This window comes from Cavia porcellus, unplaced genomic scaffold (assembly GCF_034190915.1).
Source record: "Cavia porcellus strain 051 isolate PalLab524CR breed Dunkin Hartley unplaced genomic scaffold, mCavPor4.1 scaffold_1, whole genome shotgun sequence".
NCBI lineage: Eukaryota > Metazoa > Chordata > Mammalia > Rodentia > Caviidae > Cavia > Cavia porcellus.
Genome location: NW_026947484.1, coordinates 219,925,706 through 219,944,945, shown reverse-complemented (window position 1 = coordinate 219,944,945; position 19,240 = coordinate 219,925,706). Strand labels below are relative to the sequence as shown.

The window sequence follows — 19,240 nt, the reverse complement described above, 5'->3', positions numbered from 1 at the left end:
AAGATACCAAAGGAAGAGAAAAGAAGCTGGACATGGTGGCACATGCCTGCAGTCCCACGAACTTGGAAAGCAAAGCAGGAGGATTGCAAGTTTGGGCCCAGCCTGGATGACTCAGTGAGATCCTAGGTTAAAATTAAAAATTAAAAAGGGTTCCGGGGATGTAGCTCAGTGTGAAAGTGCTGGGTTCAATAACATGGGAAACAAATAAACAGTAACATCATGTTGCTTTTGAGCATTTTCATGGCACATTTTCCCTGCAGGAGATTTATAACCAGCTTCTTGTTCTGGTGAATAGAAGAGGAATGCAGGCTCCAAGTCATTTTTAAAAGAGACCAAATTTAGGAGTAAAGGGAATAAGAGCACCTTCTGGTCTGTCTGTGACTCTGATTGTGGCTTTAAATGAATTAATCATCACCTTTTAGCACTCCCCTGTGCGCCTGGAGATTTACCTCTCCCTCTCACAAAAAGTAAAGGCTTCCTGAGAGGGATCATTATAAGGGCAAGACTAGCACCCGCAAGAGAGACATAACTCTTAAGTCATCTAGAAGGACATACGAGAAAGTGTCTTTTCACACCTCAAAGTGTCTCATGAAAGAGAACAAAATGTAGGTCAGAAAGAGAATATTCATTACCTAAATAAGTGAATGCTCCCCCAAAACCCTGGCCCCAAGAGATCTAGAGATAACTCATCCACTGGCCCCTTCCAGAAGAGGGTCGGACAGGGCTTTTCAGCACCAATTCAGGAGGATCATTCGGGAGAAGGCAGGCACGTCCCAAAATCCGGCTGTAAGTGGCTTCCTAGGCGACTGGGGACCAAAGCAGCCTAGGAGCCTGTGGAGCTTGCCCACATGAGGTACTCAAGGACCAGCGTGGACCTGAGCAGAGCCACAGAAATCTTTATTCAGAGCCACTGATTTTCAGAAGCTTTATCCCCAGAAGCTTCTTGGCCCTGATCCCAGAATCTAGGAAGCCCTGACTTGAGTGGGGACAAAAGAGATCTAACTGAGCATGACACTGGTCAAGCTGCTTGACCTCCATTTTCTCATCTGTACACCCTTAACTTTCTAGACTAGCATCAGATTTAGTCTGAGCTAGTCTACATGCAACTGCTCTTATGTAAATGTCAAAGTAAAAAATGTAAATGGGAGACAATGGTACCTATGGATAGACAGGTTGTGGAGAGGAAAGTTCTCCAAACAGGAAGAAAGGGATTCAGCTTTCTGTCTGGGCTTTGAGCTCTGTGGGCTCATCGGGGTTCATTCTGCTGGCCTTCGAGCCAATGCAGGACAACACTCATGGTGTGTATGGAGCCTTCCCTACTTTTGAATGGGAGCCGAAAGTTTGCGGTAAGAATGAATCTCTGTCTACAGGAACATGAGATTAGAGTCTCCCTGTCATAAACCGCTGCCCACGGGCCATCTCCCTTACTGTTCTGCCACGACTTCCAGTTCTGATTCCACTTCCAGCTTTCTGTGGGAACCAAGGTCCATCCACAAACGCTGGTACCATTGACTACAGCCATGTCTGTTCCAGTCTTTTCCCAGGAAGACAGATCCTTGAATAGAGATGTTGAATAAATAGAGCACCCAAACTCTCCTTAGAAACCCAGTCCTGTGTTCCGCCTACTTAGCACACAGACCATTCCCCACAGACCAGATAGCCTGGTCTGATCAGGCTCTGATCATCTCTATTTTAGCTTAATGGTTTGGATCATGGCCGCCTCTCCTGCAGAGGAGAAGATGTGTAGCCTTTGCCCTCCACCCCAATTCAACATAATCTGCAATTAGCTCTTTCCTCCCAATAGGGGCCCTCAATATTGATAAGGACAGTTTTTAATATTATTCTCTAAACACAAGAAGGTACAAGACAAGTCAAAAAAAGTATAAGATAAAAAGCTCAAAAAAATATGAAACACGTATTTGCAAAATTTTCATCCTTCAAGGGAAGAATCAAAGATAATTAAGGTATTAATGAAGGTACAGGTAGACAATAATTGTATCTGGATATTAAAAAGGAAGGGGGTGATCAAGAGTTGGATGGAGTGGGAACAGGGAAGGGAAAGGGGATGAAGAAAGGAATTAAGATCTGTTATGTACATGGACCAACTCCACCGAGGAATGTAAATACTGTGTACTACACATGCGTACTAACAAATTAAAAAAAAAAAAACTTTAAAATGTTTTAAATTAATGCATTGCTCCTAAAAGAAAATCACCTGTGTACCTGAAAAATTTAACTGATAGAAATAATAAAGTTTGCAGAACTCTGAATCCATGTAAATACACACTGTGTGTACTGCATATATCATTGATGTTTGATAATGTTCAAATATTGTTGATGTGGGCTGGGGATTTAGCTCAGTGGCTTAAGTACTTGCCTGGTAAGCAAGAGGTTGTGAGTTCGATCTCTGATTTTAAAAAAATTATATATATATATTTGATGTGATTGGTATGATTAATTTTATGTGTCAATTTCATTGGGCTACCTATAGAGATCAGTCCTTAAAATGAGAGGCTTTTTTTTTTTTTTTAGAGAGGATTAGCTTCTAAACTGATAGGTAAAGCAAATGCCCCTCTCTAATGTAGTTAGGCTCCATCCAATCAGCTGAACTGAAGAGAAAAAAGGGTTGACCCTCCCTTTAAATAAGAGTACCCCTGCCTGACTGCTTTCAAATGGTGACCTGGAACATGCGTTCTTGTATTTCAAACCTACTGGCCTTTAGACAGACTGGAAATACACCATCAGCTGTCCTGGTTCTCCCAGGTCATCAGTTTGTTGAATCTTAGCACTTATCACCTCCATAATCATGTGCACATATTCCTTTAATCTCTTTACACACACACACACACACACACACACACACACACGATCTCATTGGTTTTGCTTATATGGGGAACTCTGACAAATACACTAGGTTGTCTTCAAATAAGTACAGAGCAAATATTAAAGTATGTACCAAATAGGGTAAGATTGTTACTCGCCTAGTAGTGTGCAAACATGTCATGCTATGATTGTTTCTCTGCTGGGCCAGGCAGTGGTAACCTGTGAGTGACTAGAGTAAACACAGAGTGTCTTTTGGCCTAAAGTATTGCGCCCAGGGAAGAGACACCCTCAGGCTTCATCTGGGAGTTCACCAAAACAGACTAATCGTAAACTGAATAGCAGTTGTGAGAAGCAGCTTCAGAGGTTTGGACTGGACACTTGGAAAGCCAAAGAGGGGACAGAGATGGGAAACTGTCCAGGAGCAATTTTATCTCAGGTCCCTGTGGCCTTGCATGGCCAGGAAGTGACCCATTTAGGCATCAAGTGGGTATGTCTGTGACTCTTCCTCCAACAGCCTGAATAAGAAGACCATGCCCCCAAGTGTAGTGGAAACTGGAGACATTTTAGATTTTAATGCTAGTTCACCTGCTGACCAGATAGCAGGTAAGACTTTGTCCTGTGGTTATAACAACATCTACTGATCTCTAGCTACCCTTGTTGTAGAACCCTTTGGCTTCTGGAACAGAGATTCAAATTTTGTTTTGATTAAGAAGTCTCCACTAGTTTAATCTTGACTACCAAGAAATGTGTTTGACCATTCAGATTAAGTTTGAAACAAAGCATGCCATAAAATGCATAATACGTTTTGGGACCCTCTCAAACTGGGGAGATTTGGAGGGATTTGCTGGGACTGGCTGATTATTAACCTGAAAAGCATAAAAGATACCTTGTTTGGGTGCAAAATAACCAGTGAGAGAAGAGGACAAGGGATCCTTTTGGGGAGCAAAAGTTGGAACTACCACATACTATGACCGCAGTTATGTTCCTACTTAACATTCATCTTTGACTTCCTGTTTGTTAATGGGTAATCTCCAATTATCATTGTTAATTATTGTGACAAGCAGTGCTTGGTTCAGCCCTTGTCTCTTGACATGACCTCCCTGCTCTCACCTTCAGGTATCCAGAGTGCAGCCTGTTTTAGCCACTCTTCAGGTTTTCTGGCTCTGGAACAATCCCTGCCCTTCTATCCCTGGAAGTTACCTTTTCATCCTTAAGAATCAGCTCACTTCCTCCACTCGCTAACCTCCAGTTGACCACTTGCTGGGATGCTCCAGTACCCTTGACACCTATGCAATGAGAATATGAACATCTCTAAGGAGATGGGATCATGAGCCTATCAGCCTTTTTCTAGTATTCAGCCCTAGACATGACCATAGAAAGGTAGTTAACCAATATTTGTTGAATCAACTCGTATTAACATTAGCTGTGACTCTATAAAGTAACACCATTTTCATGTTATTCATGTAACATATGAGGAGAAAAATTAATTATGAATATTTGCCTCCGTCTCTTCCATTTTCTATATTTCCTTTTTTAAAATGTTGGGTAGCCGGGGATTTAGCTCAGTGGCATAGGCACCTGCCTGGCAAGCGTGAGGTCATAAGTTTGATCCTTGGTACCAAAAAAAAAAAAAAAGAAAGAAAAAGTTGGATAAAAGCCAGGCCTGGTGGTATATGCCTATAATCCCAGCCCTCAGGCACTGAGGTAGGAGGATTGTGAATCTGAGGCCAGCCTGGACCATACCAAGAATTTAAGTCCTGGCTAGACTACATAGTGCAACCCTGTCTCACATATATACATAAAAATACCACAAAATGCTGGATAAACTGGAAATACAAGGCACCACTAGGCGTAGAAGACCAATTTCCCAGGACAAACTCAAATATATTTAAGACCAAGAAATACAAAGCAAAATTTGGTTTTCTTTGTGGTATTTCAGAAGATACTTGAGCAAGGGCTTCAGGCTTATCATGATAAGCATCATTTACCATCACATCATGAATCTGTGCAAACACCAGCTTATAGAACATTTCATTTGTTGGATGGTGCACAAATCAGCTTTTGAATATGTTTTTTTAATTTTTTTCTGTGCTGAAGATTTAATATGCTAGGCAATCTCTTGTGTCATTTTTTACGTGGCACACTAGGGAATAACCTAAGAAGGTTACTACCAAGCTAGCTTTGACAGTTTGTGAGTAAAATGGGTGCCTAGAGCTACGAAAGTTTGTTCTAGCTCTGTGGACTTAACCATTGTTTACTGGTCCCAGCAGATTTGGAGGGATGATGTTAAACATTACATTGTGTGTTCAGTGACTGACACCCAAATTACTGTTTTCAAGCTAGAGAACCAAACATTTGGACAAGTCTTGTAAGATCCCTAAGAGGCTGGGCAGTCTTGGAGATTAGACCCTTAAGGAGAATTTTAAAAGCATTCATTGACTGCCACCTTGAAAATTCCTGTTTACAATGATGTTGTAAAAAGTGTGTTCTAGGAAAAACATCAGGGCTTGTCCAGATTGTCTGGAAACCACAAATCCTTGTCTGGAACTGAATGCAATAGTTAGGATGCATCTACTTGGGACTCACTCCTCACAAGGAGATCCCATTTGCAATTCCATTCTTAGGTGGAAAGAAAAGGTTTTTAGAAGACTGTTTTTTTTTGGGGGGGGGGAACCACTATGCATCACAATCTCTAAAGAAATAAATCTGGTTTGAATAGCGTAAGAAGAACCAAAAAAATCCACTGATTGAGTCAATCTAAGCCATGAAAAGGCGGCAGAGAAGATCAAGAAATCAAAAATCACAGTACAAGGAGGAGCTCCTGGAGGAAATTTGGGAGAGAAGATGATTCCTGATGTAGAAGGAAGCTTTGTTAAAATGTCCCGATTTTTGACAAGGGCCCAAAAGCACTGTCTGTGATCCAAGAGGTAACCTGGGGAAGCGAATCAGAATGTGAGGGAGGGAGGCTGTGGGGAGAGCTGTGCCTTTGCACTACTGCTGGAATGATGTACCCCCGCCAGGGGCTGGACTCTGCAAGGAGCACTGTAGAGCACTAGCATGGCCAAACCCAGAGCTGGTGAAATGCAGGCTCACAAGCTCCTCTCAGACCTATGGAATCTGGCTCAGTACATTAGACAAAGCCTTCATTTTTTCTTAGAAAACTGTGACCTCTCCTCCTATTTATTTTCCTGTTCCATTTCACTTCTCATCATCTTTGTCCTTGAATCCCCAGAAGGATCATGTGGGAAAATCAACGTATTAGGGTCATACATCTACTTGGTTCTATTAAAAGCACAAGCCGGTCTCAATTCATAAACATTTGAGAAAAATTGTTGTATTGGACCCCAGAAAAGCAGCAGATAAGAACACTCCTCTGTGAGATCTGAATCTGTGGCATTTATTTATACAAAGGTTTAAGTATATAAAGTGTTGAGAAGAGGGCAACTTGCCAAGAAAGGCATACAATTCTTTCCCTATGAAAAATATTTTTCTTTTTCTTTCAAAGCCCTAGGAAATAGCCAGGGTGGAGACAGAATTATGAAATCTTTGGCCTTCAGTATGTGCAGTGAATAGGAGGAAGCTCTGGGTATTTTTTAGGGCCTTCAGATTGCTCTAAGAAAACAAACAAGACTTTTCTAAACAATACACAAGAGCTGATTTTTGCTATATGTGAAAAGAAGCCTTGTTATCTGAAGGATACTCACACACATATTAACATCACAGAAAGCAGATTATAAAGGCATTTTAGTCAAAGCTATCCATTTATTTAAGTAACTGTAAAAAGGAAAAATACTTCATGGTTAAAAAAAATCATCATATTTTCCATTAACCATATGTTAAAATACTGTTTGTTGTTGTTGTTTGGGTGTTTTGGCTTTATTTCAGTTTTGGTTTTTTGAGATCAGTCCTTTTGGGGCTGGGGATTTAGCTCAGCGGCATAAGCACCTGCCTTGCAAGCAGGCGGTCGTGAGTTCGATCCCTGGTACCGAGAAAAATGAAAAAGAGATCAGTCCTTTTTTGGTTTTTGGAGATCAGTCTTGCTATGTAGCTCAGGCTGGCCTAGGATTATTCAGCCCAGATTTACCTCGAAGTCACAGCAATCCTGCCTCAGCTTCCCACCATGGCCAGTTTTTAAATGATGATGAAACGGTTTTTAAATGATGTTAAACTTACAGAAACCTAAGTAGCAGAGATGGCACCGATTCCCCCCAGATTTCCCTTGTGCTAGCACCTAATTCAACCAGGGTACATTTATCCAAATCCAGAAATCAACACGAATAGAGTACTATTGACTAAATTATAGACTTCATGCAGATCTCACCAACTTTTCAATTGATGTCCTTTATTCCAGGATATTAATACATTTTGATAGAACAGCAAAAGACACATCACAGATAACACAGGACAGTTCGTTATCAGATGCAGACAGTGTCAGTGGTGCCCTCCCTGGGACAGAGGTCTGGACAATGCATCTCAGAGCAGTTGGGCCCTGAGATGGGCTTGGAGGCTGTGGGGTTTGCCCCTGGCAGATGGGGCTGGGCAGCATTTCCACTCTCCTAAGTGGCACAGTGCTTGCTAACTGTACCAGGTATTTTCATTTTACACGAAACAAAGGGCATAAAGCTCTCACTGTGGACGGAGGGGTCAGAGAGAACCCACAGGTTTAGATTTTGTGCACAAGAGGAAAGAATGTCTCTCTTCTGTGCCCTGGAGCTGCACTCCTGGCCCTGTGCTGTGGAAAACACACACTCAGAGCTCAGGCTTATTTCTAAAGTAGTTCTCAAGCACAAGGAACCAAATATTGACACATCCCTGTTCTTTGTTTGGAGGGGTCCCCTTTGCCTGGAGGCTCTCAGAGGCTGATGAACCAGGAAGGACCAAAGCCTAAGTTTTCTCTGCAATGCCTTGATACCTCTTGGGGACTCTCAGCTGACTTTCTGCTCTTGCAAAATCACTGGTCTTTGAATTGGACTTGGTGCCCAAAAAAGGCTATGAGTGATACGCATCCATTCCAACTATATTTAACTTGGAATAAATCCCAGATTTAGTTCTTCAGCTAAGACAAAATTTTTCCTGGCAAGCGCAAGGTCCTTAGTTCAATTCCCAGTAACCCCCCCAAAGTAGAATTTTTCCACTTCTTCTCCCTTCCTCGTCCTGCCTCAGATTTCCTTCTCCTGTCTCACGCAGGGTGAGGCAGGAGAAGGGCCAGGGCACAATGTGTCAGGAGGTCCTCATGTGACCTTGGACAGGAGCACCTGCCTCCTGAACTTTGGCCACCTGGGTCCTCCACTTGCCTCAATCCTGCCTTCAAATCCTGGCCCAGTTACATCTTCTGCATCTACTGCTCCACCCCCATGGTAGCACCACAATGACTTAGCAACTTCAGGATGAGTGGAGGCCTAGCAAACCTGAAAATGTCCACCCTCCCCTAGGTATACTACTACAGACCCGGGTCCCAGCTTCCAGCTCCAAAACTGAACTGAGTCTTGACAATTCCCCCTCCACCCCTGGTGACAGCCCAAGTTCAGCAGGTAGAGGCCACAAGGGAGGAAAAGAGAACCCTGGACACAGCCACTTGCAGAGCGGCCTGGGCAAGGTACCCTCTGCTCCAGCTCACCTGTTGAATGGTAAATTAAATAGTTTAAGGGTTTAGAAAGAACAGAAGTTCTAGATTCCCTTAGATTTCTGACTTAGGAATTTGAAACCAAGGAGAGGGAAAATGATGAGAGAACAAGGACATAGTCCAGAGAGACGTGCTGGACAGAACAGGACAGGATGTCACTGGTCACTATTTCCTGTGTCCTGGCTCCTCTGGCACCCTAGACCAGTGGGCGCAAAACTGTGGCACGTGTGCTGTGGCAGGCTCTTGGTATCTTTGAAAGCCCTGAAAGATTCACTGTCACTATCCTGGATATTCAAGCAGGGTAACAACTCAGAATTGCTCCTATATACCCGAGTCCTAATTTTCTCACATACCTGGTATTGTTCGGACAATTGAAGGCAGATGTCTTGAGCTCTGGGTCAATGATTTGGGGATGACAGTGCGCAATGTATTACCATTGTTGCCTCCTGATTGACATGTTTTGAAATTTTGTTGTAGTTTTTTCTTCTTCTTTTCTTCTTCTTTCTTTTTCTCCTTAAAAAAAAAATGGACTTGGAAAAAAGTGGTTTTTTCCTTTTTGTAGTTTTTTGAGACAAGTCTCACTATGTAGGTCAGTTTGGCCTTGAGATCATTTTGTAGTCCAGGCTGGTCTCGAACTTGCAATAATCCTCCTGCCTCAGCTTCCCGAGTGCTGGAAATACAGGCGTGTGCCACCACAACCAGCTTGGGAAAAAAATTTGCTTAAAAAATAAATTGTTTTAATAATCAAAAGAAAAATAACGATAATTTTCTAGCATAAAAATAGAATTTTCCCCAGTGAATAGTCCACAAGCCTGACCACACATAGAATCTCGAGGGAGCTTTTTAAGTATGGTGCCTGACCCCACTTCTGGAGATGACAAACCCCTGGCCAGCATGTCTTTTTAAGACTCTATAGGTGGTTTAAATAGACAGCTGGGCTTGAAAAGCACTGTGACAGGAGCTGGGGATTTAGCTCAGTGGTATAAGCGCCTGCCTTGCAAGCAGGCAGTTGTGAGTTCAAACCCTGGTCCCAATAAAAACAAAAAAGACAAAAAAAAAAAAAAAAGAAAGAAAGAAAGAAAAGCACTGTGACAGGTAAGGTCTGATGCCCTCTTTCACCTTCTGTGATCCTGAGAAGTAATAAGTGACTGCTTTTTTACTTAGCTTCTCTGGGAAGAACCTAACTCAAGCATTCTTATTAAAATGACCAAAAGTTTAAAGGAGGTTTAAAGGGCTTTTAATGAAGTCTCTTCTTCCCTGGCAGAAGAAAGTTGTTAAAAAGAGGGCTGGAGATGATAAGACTAATGAGTAAATTTGCAAGTAGAAACTGCATCAGAGTCTCTCAGTGGCAGAAAAAAGGTCAAAATTGAGTCGTTACGAAGACCTAGGGCACGGCACACTCAGCCCCTGGGCATGGCTGTGTTATCCTCACTGTCACGCAATTACCCGCTGACCTCCAAGTGGGTGCAGGCCTTGGTGTAATCAGCTGCCAACCTCAGCCTGAACTCCTGGAAGGACACCAAAGCCAATTAAACTAAGGGTCACCAGTGTTTGACAAGGATGGTGGCCAACCTGGGCTCCACGGAGCGGTAAGTACCAGCCAAGGCACGCTGGTCCCAGACCCAGTAGAGCAACTGAAAGGCTTATGGAAGATTGGGCAATAATAGATGGGTCCAAGACCAAAGTCCAAGGGCAGAAGTCCATCTAGTACCTCACAGCAGATGTTCGCAATACAGATGACCAGGGCATTACAACAGGGCAGGCTTTATCCAGACATAAAATTTTTCTTTTTAATTTTCTCCCTGTTTTTTTATGACTGTCTTCTGGAGTTTTCATGTACACTGTGGATTCTGAGAGCTTTCAACACTAACTGCCTTTGAAGAGCCTGCTGCCCCACAGTATGTGATGTGGCACTTTTTATGGCCAAAGGGTAGAGGTCCTCAGCCTGGGCTGCATTCTGGGTTCTGCTGGTGTGGGGCAAGGTATAGGCATTAGCAGATTGCGTAAGTCTCTAGGTAGGTGATTCCAGTAGCCAGGGTGCAAATTGTTAGACAGAGCCATACAGTGCTACACAGGAGGTGGTGGGACAGACTGCACTGGGGACCATGGCAGAGATTCTTAGGAGAGTGAAAAGAAGTTGGAAAAAAGGCCAAGACCTGGAAATGTAGTATGTTTTCAGAAATTATTTACTGATGTCTTTCAAAATGAATGCCATTATCAAGTCTCAATTATCCATTCATCCACTCACCCCAATTACTAATGCTGTTATGTTTTAGAGATGTAAAGATGAATAAAAAATTTAAAAACCCAGTTTCTGTCCATGGGGAGGACGCATTCTAACAGGGGAGGCAGATGCACAGTATGTTGTAGTGTAACAGAATATGATGCCATAAGGGTGGAGCATGTATGATTGCATTAGTGGCTTTATAAGAAAAAAAAAGACCCATGTGAAGCCCTCTCTCGCCTCACAACCCTGCAGAGAGTCCCCCCCCCCCCAGCATGAAGGCCCTCACTAGGTGTGGTCCTCAACTTGACATTCCCAACCTCGATAACTATAAGCTGAACAAGCCATATTCTTTACAAATAACCTGGTCTGTTGTGCTCAGTTGTAGAAACAGAAACAGACTAAGACAAATGGACCTCAGTCAAGTAGAGTGAGAAAGTAATCCAGCTACAGGGGACGTACACACAAGGATGGATGTACACACCATGGGGGATCTGGGAACATTCTGCAGCTGGGACTTTGGATCTGAGACTAGAGAGAAAAGACCTGACATCCTACAGGGGAGAACTGCAAACATCTGCTCAGAGGTATAGATTTTGTCTTGTAGCAGATGACAAGTCTCAAAGAATTGAAGTCAGAATGGTGACATGATTGGATCAGTGAGATCTGTACAGCAGCTGCATGGCAGGCAGTTGCCAAGCAGGGGAAAACTCTGAGGAGATCAAGAATCTTTCCTTGCCACCTGCTTTGGGAGGAAAGGAGAGAAATGGGTTTCCGTTAGAGCCCCAGCCACTCGATACTTCTCCGTAGCCCCCAGGGAAGGAGTTGGCCGTGGTCTCTACTGCATTCTGCACCGTGCACACCCGTAAAGACAGAGGGACAGTTTTCCATGTCCAGGTGGTACAAACCCTGTCTCCAGAATAGGATCTGAGCTTCTCTCTGATGCCCCTTATAAAATAGGAATCTCCACCGTCCAGAGTAAAAACAGAGCCGAGATCTGAACTGCAAGGATCTGATTCCCCAATGGGACAGGAGGGTTCCTGGACTGAGCTCTTCCTCTACCTCCCACAAGCACCCTTTGACCTTCTTTCAATGCCATTTCTTCAATTCCCAGCCCAGCATGATTCACAGTACTCTTTGGGTCAACTTGCTCCTCCCTTTCCACTGTTTATTTACAAGAAAGCAGCTCAGAACCCCAGGGTTTGTTGATTTAACAACAATTTCTAGTATTAGAGCATGAAACCCTACAATGAAACCCTTCAATCCCTACAGCAATAAAAAGAAAAAAGTCATACTATACTTAGATCAAGAAAAAAAAATGTCACATGTGAGAAGAGACAAACACTGGGACACTCGCCTGACAGTGAGTGTTAGAGAGAAGCCCTGTTTATCGCACTGGCTTGATTAAAGAATTCCAGACAGCTATTAAATAAAAAGCTTGCTTTCGGGCAACTACATCTATTTATGTCATGGTGAGCCTCCACAGACAGCCCAGATAATGCTTGTTATCTTCACCCACACTCGCCAAATGTTTGGATAAATAAAGATGTTGTATGAAATTCCCTATCTGTTGCTTGAACACAAATCAACATGAAATGGAACACTAGTAGGTTGTGTTTCACTTCATGGCTCCTGTGACCAACAAGACAGGAAGAGGGAGGCCTGCTGGGACGAATTTGTGCACAAATCTTTTTCCTCAGTATGCTGTGCTCTTTCCTCCATGTGAGGACAGCAGATCCACTCTAAGCCCACAGTTCGGAGGAGGTTAGGTAACCTGAGCCTTGAGTGGTGGCTGGAATTGTCTACTTGTCACCGCTGATTTAATCTAAATAGACAGTTCTACATACAGGTCATCGATTCTCTAGAGTCTCACTAGGCTCAGTCACGTGCTTTGTGACACCAGGCTTGTCTGCACAAGCTGCTCCTTCTTTCCAGGATTTGTGCGATCTGGAGATTTCTGGAAGCCTTGCTTACTCCAATTCCCATTTTGAGTTAGATATGGCTCCCTTCGTGTACATACATGGCTCTAGCATAATTCTTTTCACAGTTTTTACATGTTTGTTTGTGTACATGTTACATTCTGAGTTTATTGAGGTTAAGACTACATTTTCAGTACCAAGCACTGAGCCTATAATACAAGAGATGTTCTATAAAGTTTAGCTGCCTAAAATACCAATAATAACATGCATTTGTGAAACCATGTGTGCTACGAAGGAAAAAGGCAAAGCCTGACAGTCCTTTCTCTTTGTGGCTAAGTGACCCAGCTGTGCATACAGCCCATGTCCTCGGGGTCACAGCCATCCAAACTACGCCACAGGAAACAGAATCCAATTCTGCATATAAAATACTGGGTTTTAAATCTGGATGTCTATTCCTTTCTTCTTGTGATCTTGATCAAAATGCTTAAGATTGTTTTCCTTGCCTGTAACTAGTGCCTATAAAATACAAAGTATCATTAATGTTCTTTCTGGTTGGCATTGTCAAGGTTACTGTTGGGAAGATGGCAAATATCCTGATCTCTAAGCCAAAGTTAGTCCTTACTCCTGAATATCAAATCATTGTTGAAAGATAATATTGTGTATGGTTTCTGTTTTCCTGGGGTGTGGGGACTGCATCTCAAGTTAGGGAATTAGGTCTTCTATATGGATTTTACACTCCCCGTGACTTTGTATGGTATTCACTGGAGCCCAGCTCTGGCGCTGTCCTTGGAGGCCACACTGTGGGACTAGGTTTGCTATTATCACTAGGTTTGCTGCTGAGCAAAACTCCTATAATGAGCTCTTCCTGGCACAGTGAGAAAAAATAATCCTGCAATAAAAATCGGACCTGTTCTTACACTGATTTCTGTGTTCTCATAGGTCAGGCTCTGTGTGACAAGGAACACAAAGGGAAAGTCAAAGCTAGTTGTGAGTCAGGGTCACAGTACTTTTCTGTAAGGAACACATGTTAGGTTTTAAGGATATAGTTATTAAACATTGCCAAGCTTCCTCCTGTTTGTAATTGTTAACAAGTTGCCAAGGGACTCAAAGTAATTATCATCTGGGAACACTACTCAGAGAAAGTAGTGTCGACTGGTTCCTAGGGTCAGGTGATTTGCCTAGGAATGTCGAAGTGAGCAGTGCATAAAATAATAAGATAATCATAAGTATCAGGGCAATAAATGTACCTAAGAGGTTGAAATGGCCTTGCCCAGGAAGAAGGAATCACATTCACATTAGGGTTTGCACATTTCTAAATTTGTGCTGCTACTAATCGTACAATCTGTGATTAGCATCCCCTAGATTAACAGCATTTGGAACCAGAATTGTAAACCTACAGCAGAGTAGAAGTTAGAAATCATTTATTAATTACAGAAGTATTAGGAAACACTCGCTGAATACCTGATACTGAAGTAGGTCTATACGTTCCTGGCCCTGAGGGGAAGGCAGATCTGAAGGGCAGCCTTCCAGGTACGTACAGAGCACCAGGACAGCACAGAGCAGTGAGAGCTAATTCTTCCTGCTGACGTGAGAAAGGTTGTCTTTGAGGTCCTGGCTCTTAAGCTAAGTCTTGAGACGCTCAGCTGACTGAGCAGTGTGGAAAGGGCATTCCGGGTGAAAGAAAAGCAAAAGCTTCAGAGTCCCTGCTCACCAGGAGGCAGACTGTGCCCCTCCAGAGCATGTGCCAGGCCAGCTGCCATGAACTGTACGGCCAGGCTGAACAGGAGAAAGAGACAGCCACAGTAGAAGCAGGCTAAGCCTTTGAAGGCTCCTGTGAAGGGTGGGGAGACAATAGGGACAAAGTTCAGGTCAGATAGTGACAGTGTCAGTAGGTGAGAAGCTGGTGGAACAGGCTCGAAGAAGAGCTGGAGGAGATAAAGGATCTTGGTTATTGGAGGCAGCAGCTTGGAGGTGGGTCTGATTTACTGGCAGGGAGCAGAACAAGGCACAGAGCTGGAGTTTGGGGAACAGGAACAGTTCAGTGGAACGAGATAAGTGCTCAGCTGGGTGTGGTGGTGCACGCGTGTCATCTCAGCACTCGGGAGACTAAGGGAGGAGGATCGTCACAAGTTCGAGACCAGCCTGGGCTACAAAGTGAGCTCGAGGCCAGCCTGAAATATATAGTGAGACCCCGTCTCAAAAAAAGACCAAAAAAATAGAGTAAGTGCTCTCAGGGAAATGGAAGGCCATGAAAAACCCCAAAAAGTCAGGCAGGAGTCAGTCATGGAAGAAAATAGGGAACCATCTTGGTACTGTTACAGTTAAGGGGGCCAAAAGTAGTCCAGGGTCTTGTGTACAGCAGGGAAAGAACTGCCAAGTGCACACCTTGTAATATATAGTAAATTTATTAGAGATCACAGGATGGGGCCAGAGATTTAGCTCAGTGGCATAAGCGCCTGCCTGACAAATGCGAGGTCATGAGTTCGATCCCCGGTACAAAAAAATCAATCAATCAATAAATAAATAAAGATCACAGGACAATGGCAACAGGAACAGGTGGTGGGCAAAGGGAAAGAGGGGAAAAAAGGGCGAAGGGCCAGAGTGGAAAAGGGAAAGAAATCGCTTTAAGAACTTCTTGAGTGGTCTTTTTTAAAATAGTCGGTTGGGTAAACTTTTTAGTTTTGCACCAGCAGGCTTCTGTGGGGTTCAGCTTGCAATGAAGAAACCAGCCACCATGAGCCGCTACCCAGACCTGTCTTCGATTCATTTATGTAACACAGCCCCTATCAGCCCCCACCGTGCAATTACCACACAGCAGGAAGGCGCCTTGTTTGTTCCTGAAAGCTGGATTTGGCCAAAGGTAGTCACTGGAACATGATGGAAATAGGTGGGTCTTTTGTTTATTGTTTGTTTGTTGGGCTTTTTTCACTCTTCTTTCCCTCAGACCGCACTTATGCAATACGAGAGCCAGCTCTGTATGTGAGGTGAGTCCTGCCCCAGGATCAGGGAGCACAGTCCTCCCTTGCGTCCTTCCTTAGGATTATACTAGCATCTGGATATTGCTAATCTTCCAATTATTCTCAGTCTCCTTTATCACCTTTTATAACCAGTTCCCTCCATTAAATTCCCTCTCCTGTGAATATGACGAGTAATTTCTGAGTCACTGGTTGAATCCTGACACACAATCGCTTTTCTCTCTCCAGGCCTCTAAATCATAACAATAGGTTCAGTTCTTTAGCACAGTTTGTACTGTCTGACATAAACACGTGAAAAAAGGCATCTTTAAAGAGAAATTCTAGTTTAAGGAATGGGGTGTTGTCACCTGCCAGCCCTTCCCTCTGTGCTGAAACCCCAAAGCTACTCTTTCTCTTCACTCTGTGAAGTAACCTGGGGTTGCGTGCTGGCACCCCAGAGAGACTGGCAAGGCCGTCTCCAAGCTAGCAAGAGCCAGTGTGACTCAGAATGGGAGCTCGGCTCTTCTGGACTATAATACAGCAATAATTATGAATTGGACTCTCCGAGGATCCTCTGACTTTTGATTGGTTTTTTTGGGGTTTTTTTTTTTTTGTTTTTTTTTTTTTTTGTCTTTTTTCCTTTTTATCGGTACCAGGGATCGGACTCACGACCGCCTGCTTGCAAGGCAGGTACTTATGCCGCTGAGCTAAATCCCCAGCCCCGATCCTCTGACTTTTAAAGTCAGCTAGTTTTTGTTAGACGTCCATGATCTACGTTTACAGCTGGCTGCCTCTTAAAGAAAAGAGAACAGTAAAATTGCTTGTAGCTCCATAGTCCAAATGCATTTTCTTTGAACACTTTGTTGTACGTCCATTTTAGAGTGTTTTTTTTATAAATATGTAATGGTCCTTTAATTTCAATAGTATCACATAGTACATGTTGATTTTGAGTCTGATTTGATCCATGTCGCATCTTGTGTACCTTTTTCTGAAATCTACTAAAACCTTTGTTGGTTTGGTTTCTTTGGGGGGCATACTGGGGATCAAACTCAGTATCTTGTGCTTCTTCATTATCTTTTTAAATGACACATAGTGTTCTAGAAGATATAGAATATCAACATTTGATAGTTTCCAATGTTTCCCTGGGAGAAAAAGCAACATTCTGATGAACATCCTCCCTGTGCAAAGCTTTACTGTTGTCTTCAATATAAATTCCTAGAGTGAAATTTCTTGAGCAGAAGATATGTATATTTCAATACTGCACCAGTCGGGTTTCCATTACTGTAACAAATACCAAAGATAATTAACTTATAAAGAGAAAGGACTCATTTTGGCCCACAGGTGCCAGGCTGTGATCAGGCACATCTATTGCTTTCTTGGTGAAAGTGAGTGTGAATCAAACCTGCTCACCCCATGGCCAGGCGGTGAGGGAGAGTTAAGGGCAGGGAGCCCCACAAGCAGTTCGAGGGCACAGCCCCCAGTGACCTAAGGACTCTGACTTGTCCCCTCCTTTTTAAGTTCCTGCTGCCTCCCCAAAGCGCCAAGTGGGTCTAAATCTTTTACACATGGGCCTTGGGGGACATTTAAGTTCTAAACTATGGCAAATACACAAGTAAGTATGTCGAATAGGCTACAGAGAGGTGTTTTGGGTTTTGTTGTTTCTTATGTGGACTCTTAGTTTTAGTGGGGAACAAACACCAAAGCTAATAAATAATAACAATAACAAATAAGACTAAAGTATGTAATTTCAGGGGTGCAAGGATTTGGCTATGTTCATCTTGGTATCTCACATAATATCAACCTAGTACAGTGCAATAAATGTTGGATTTGGGGAAAAAAATTCACAATAGCATATTCAACTTCCAGGAAAGATTTTCATGAAATGGGGCAGGTCAAGTGGCATCATGCTTTGCTCAATGGTTCTCAGTCTTGACTGGGCATTAGAGTTGCCCAGGGAGTTGGCATAGGAGCTTAGACCTCATACGAGGCCAATTATAAGAGCACCTTGGAAAGAAGTTGATGCTCAGGCTTTGGCTCATTTTGAAAGATTCTCGAAGGATTCTCATGAAATCCTGGCTGAGGAACTGATAATGCTCCAAAATGACAGATAACAAAGAAGAGGTTCTGATGCTTTTCCTCAGTCCTCGTGGAGACTGTAGACTTCAAGAAGTGAGTAAGTCTCGCCAATGTGCGGATTATGAGGACCCCCAGCAGGATTTCATGCCATTTAGTCCGAGAGAGCCGGTTTAGTATCTTCCAATGCAGGGTGTTTTCCTCTGCTCCCAAAGTGCCAAACTTGCAAGAAAACCCTATCTTTTTGTCATCCTTAAATGGAAGCCGGGACAGCAGATGGCAGGAAACAGATTGTGTCTGCTCAAGTCGGAGCTGCTTTTCTCTGCAAGGCACAACACTCATACCAACTGTGGGGACAGGACGATGTGATTTATTCCAAAAGGACCTGGAGATGTTCAGACTCTGTCTTTGCTCAATACCATGAGACCTTCTTGCCTATCCCAAGGACTCTTTGAATGGACACTGACAGAAACTTGGTGGGGATTTGCAAGAGGCTGCTCTTGTTCTCAGGGACTGTCAGAAAATCTGCCAATGCCCAACTCACAAGTCTGGATTTCACAGCAGTTAAGGTTCCCACCAGCATTCTGACCAGCAGATGCATTTGTATTTATTTTTTACCGTTTGCATTTTTATTAGATACTCCTGCATGTGCTCTCAAAACTATAGCATGACATTTTGGAATGAAAATGCAATAGGTACAGCCCATTCATTCCTGGAAGAAGCAGACCCAGCCCAAGGCCCCGGAACCCCTCTCAGGCTCAGCCCTGTGGAATCCTGAGCCAACCATCAATGGGAATTTGATGCTGCCAAAATTGCTTCTGGCTCCTGGCAAGGCTGCTTCCAGAAAATCCCCAGCACCGTGAGAAAGAAAGGGAGAGAAAGAACCCAGCCAAACAGAGCAAGAAGGCTGAGACACTAGCCACTCATTTTCTCTCCTTTGAAAGAGGAAAAGACCTCAGTAAAGCCACCAGTGCCCTGCTGCCACCCAGGAATGCCAAATGACACTCGGAGAAGGGCCTGTGATGTAAAACGGGCATGCAAATCTTCTGGTTCAGAATCTCAAATTCACAGGTGAGAAAAAAGAGGAATGTTATTTGCACAACAGTGCAAAATAAATCATTTTGCATTTACAGTTCAGGACTTTTACAATTCAGGACTTCAGTGTTCAGATCCATCAGTTGTGCAAGCCCAGAAGTTTTCAACATGGGCTTCCCATTAGAATTTCCCAGGCAGCTATCAAAAACTAACCCCTGTCCAGCCCCACCCTAGAGATTCTGGTTGAGCTGGTCTGGAGTGTTTTCGCAGATGATCAGGTGCTCATCGTGTGCAGCCAGGCCTGGGAGCCCCGGCACTGCCAGACAAAGCTTGACTCAGAGTCTGTTCTATTTCACTCCGTAATGAGCTGAGCCCCATGCTAAGGGCTGGAGCTGTGAAAATGAGTCATCTCACTTCTTGCCCCAAAGCTGCTCAGCATCTGGCAGAAGCACATACTATTTAGAGTTCATTACAACAGCAGGGTGATAGAGTGACAATATAAATAATAATAATAATAGCAGTGATTGTAGAGGAGGGTTGATGGAGGTGATATTAGAGTCCACATTTAAAGGACAAATAGGAGTCAGCT

At 43.5% G+C, this 19,240-nt stretch overlaps 1 long non-coding RNA gene across 2 annotated transcripts in view; it reads right to left on the bottom strand.

The window, feature by feature from the left end:
- Positions 1 to 19,240, bottom strand: part of LOC106028291 (uncharacterized) — a 34,942-nt gene that overhangs the window by 12,236 nt on the left and 3,466 nt on the right. The window contains exons 2-3 of one of the 2 annotated variants that reach the window (XR_010040675.1): positions 8,800 to 8,959; positions 4,024 to 4,109 (exon numbers count right to left, since the gene is read on the bottom strand). This is a non-coding gene — a long non-coding RNA (uncharacterized LOC106028291). The remainder of the gene's footprint in view (positions 1 to 4,023; positions 4,110 to 8,799; positions 8,960 to 19,240) is intronic. The other variant, XR_010040673.1, reaches the window with a different exon arrangement.